Raw genomic sequence first — 4,073 nt, forward strand, 5'->3', positions numbered from 1 at the left:
CCCATTCTACAACAGTGGCACCATGCAATATTTGTCCTCTTGTGACTGGGATATTTCACTCAGCATAATGTTCTCCAGAGTCAACCATTTTGAATAATATTGCATGAATTCCTTGTTTTGCATATATACTTTTCACTGTTGAGGAAATTCTTTTCTATTCCTATTTTGTTGAGTGTTTTAATCAGGAACGTGTGTTGGATTTCCTCAAAGACATTTTCTACATCAATTTTTATAAAATCTTGTGGTTTTTTTTGCTTTTCTTTGTTAATATGATAAATTCCATTGCTTATTTGTCTTATGTTGAACCTTTCTTGCATACCTGCATCAATACTGTTGTATACTATTGGCTAAGATTTTGTTAAGAATTTTTGCAGCTATGTTAGTGAGAGATACTGGTCTATTGTTGATGGTTTTTGTAAAGTCTTTGTATAATTGGGGTATGCTTGCTTCATTGAATTTCTTTAGGAGTAGTTTTTCCTTTTCTATAATTTTGGAATAATTAAAGTAGAATTGGTAATAGTTTATCTCTAAATATCAGCTTTGAAGCCATCTGTACTTTTAGGACCTCCTCAATTTCTTCTTTCGTGATGGATCTGTCCAAATGTTTGGTTTTTTCTGTGTCAATCTGGGTAGGATGTGGGGTTCTAAGAATTTGTTCTTTTCCTCTAAGTTTTTATATTTATTAGAGCTTTTATTCTTTCTGTTATTACTGATTTAAATTCAGCTAGTTCTTTTGTGATGTCACCTCCTTCCCTTTTTATTTGAGTTATTTCCTTCCTTCCTTCCTTCCTTCCTTCCTTCCTTCCTTCCTTTTAGTTAGACAATCGTTTATCTATTTTATTGACTCTTAAAGAGAACTAGCCCCTAGGGTTGTTGATAGTTCAAATTTTTTTTAAATTTTCTATCCCATTGATTTCAGCTCCGGTTCTTATTGTTTCCTCTCCTCCAGAAGTTGTGAGATTAACTTGTTTTTCTTTTTCCAAGTGGTATTAAGTCATTAATTTTGTTCTTTTGTCCTTTTTTGTGTGTTTGTCTATTGCTATGAACTGCCCTCCTGACACTGCCTTAGATGTATCCCAGAGATTTTTATATATTTTCATTTTTTTGAAGGAACTTTTTAAATTCATTTTTTATTTCTTCTATAACCCAACAATTCTCTTGCAAGGTGTTATTTAGCTTTCATCTGGATGATGATTTTTTTTTTCTTTTATCCTTCTGTTGATAATTTCTAGTTTTATGGCATTGTGGTGTGACAAGATACTTTGTATTATTTCAGTGGTTTTCAAATTTTTGAGACTTGCTTTGTGTCCTAATATATGGCCAATTATGGAGAAAGTGCCATGTATTCTTGAGAAGAAAGTAAATTGCGTTTTTAGTTGGGTGCAGTACCCTCAATATATCTACAAGGTCAAGTTGGCTAATTATATAGTTTAGTTGTTCTTTATCTTTAATGTGTTTCTTTTTAGTTTATCTATTCTTTGGTGAGTACTCTGTGTTAAAGTCTACCAATATTGTGTTGCTGTCTATATCTTTCTTCAAGTCTCTTAATTATTATTTTATGTATTTTGCAGTTCTTGCATTTGATGCATAGCATAGACATTGACCAAGGCTATATCTTCTTTATCTGTTGAGCCTTTAATGGTTGTATGTCTACCTTCTTTGTCCTTTATTGTGGTATTGATTTTGAAGTCTATTTTGTCAAAGATTAGTATTGCCACTTTTTTTTTGTGGATGACATTTTTGCTTAGTATATTTCCCCCCCAAGACTTTGATATTTAGTTTGTCTTTTTCCTCGTTTCTTACATGTGTCTCTTATAGCCAACTATTGATGGCTTTTGATTTTTTTTTTAATCCATTCTGCTACTCTTTTTTCTTAATTGGTATGAGTGAGCCATTCATAGTAAGTGTGACTATTGATCACCATGGCCACCATAGTCAGCATGGCAACAGGCCAGGTTTTATAATTGCCATTTTGCTCTGGTTGGTTTTTTTCCTTCTCCTTTCCCCCCTCTGTTGTTGATTAATTGGTCTATCCAGTTTCCTTTGGTTTGTCTATGCGAAAGATGTTGTTTAGTAATTCTTGCAGAGTGTTCAAAGGAGCACTCTGGTTGAATTTTCCCCACAAATTATCTTCTTGTTCTTTGGCAGTCCATGAGATAATTAGTACTACTACACTGTAACACAAATGCATTCTTTTCTTTATGAATTTTCCAGATCTTAGATTCATAGCAGGTGATTGGAAAGACTGTAAGTTTAATCAGGTGTGCCTGAGTCTTTAAAATTACATCATTAATCTTCAGGACTTTGGAACCATCACTGACAGCCAACTTTCCCAATTTTATATGTCTCCTAGTGTCCTGACTGCTCATACCAAAGGTGTTGACTGTGAACCTAAAGAAGATGAAATAGTTGACAATTGAATTCTGCTCCAAAATAGCTTGCCTCCGGAAACTCTATGAACATGGAGAAACGATGAAAGTTATACAAGTGTTCAGTCAGGTCTTTTGTTCTCAGGGTCTCTATGAGTCGTCAGCGACTCAATGGCACTTAACAACAACACAGGGAGGGCTCTGTTGGCATAGTGGATAGAAGATTGTGCTACTAAGCCAAAGGTGGGTGATTTTAATCTGTGGCCCTCAGGCCTGATTTTGCTTTTGGTGAGACATTCTTCTAAGTGGAATTTCACTGGTCCATTTGCTAAACACTGTGATAGTGATGTCAAATGCGATAATGCTTACCCATGGTGGACAGTGTTTGGTGGAGCTCCTCGAATAAAACAAACTTGGAAGCAGGAGTGGGAGTGGCATCCACTTCCAAAATAGTTAGCCTCCAGAAACTCTATGAATGTGGAGAAATGATGACAGTCAGGTCCTTCATTCATAGGTTGGCTATGAGTCGTCTACGACTTGACAACACTTAACAGCAACAGCAACAACAACATGATGATGTTGGCTAGTGGCCAAATTCAATGTACAGAATATAGTAATTATGGTGATTTATATTACATATTGCCTACCTTTGTGCCATAAAAGATACATATGTTAGAATTGGAAGGATTACTTAGTATCATTCATTTCAGACAGCTTATTTACAGATGGTGAAACGGAATTAAAATAGTGACTCCAGGCACTCTAAGAAGGGCAATGGAAGAAAAAAGTTGAGTTTACACTGGTTTAATATATTTCTAATTAAAAGTGCTGTTTTCTTTCCATCATTGCATGAATCATGAAAAGTTAACTTGATGTCTACAAGAACTGATGATAAAGAATCTTTTTTTCCAGTAACACATTTGTTCTATTCATATTTAGGTCCTGTAGCCTAAACCTCTTTTCTGGTCTTGTTCCTGCTCTATCATATTTGTCATTGGTCCAGCTGTATGATTGCTTCCATTCACTGTACTGAGTTACAGATGTTGTTGTTGTTAGATCCCATTGTCATAGCCTGTTCCATCCTCATAATTTCTAATAAAGTCAACATTATTGCTGCCATCATCTGAGTTATAAAAACTTAAATATATTTAGAGATTGTGCATTATGTTCCTCTTTTCTGTTGAAAAGGTGATGCAAGTTGATAAGCTGTACTAGCATGAGCCTAAACATGAAAGATTATTGATGAAATGATTTAACTATCTCAATGCAAGAATTCTCATTAATATTTTTTATATATAATAAATGCAGCCAAACACACTGCTATCTTGTCAATTCTGACCCAGGGTGACTCTTTTTCATTTTCCAATGTTGTAAATATTTTTTCCCACCTAATCCCCCTGCCCCAATGTTTTAAATCTTAATGGAGGCTGATTGCATCATTTTTCTTTCTCAACTTGTGGATTTGAACTATTTACCCTTGTGTAAACAGCCCAACATGTAACATTGAACCACCAGGGCTCCTTTGGCATTGACACAGGATGCAAAAACAGAACTAAGTAGAAATTAATAATAAATAGCCTATGTGTAAGAAGAACCCCATGGCTAAGACTACCAAGCTATGAGAGAAAATCAGTGAATTATACTCCCTTTTTCTTTTCTTCTCTCATGTTGTTCCAGAGTGTTCCCATATCACTTTTTTTAAAA

Source organism: Elephantulus edwardii, unplaced genomic scaffold (assembly GCF_000299155.1).
Source record: "Elephantulus edwardii isolate Elephantulus edwardi_28Jun2011 unplaced genomic scaffold, EleEdw1.0 scaffold00026, whole genome shotgun sequence".
Taxonomy (NCBI): domain Eukaryota; kingdom Metazoa; phylum Chordata; class Mammalia; order Macroscelidea; family Macroscelididae; genus Elephantulus; species Elephantulus edwardii.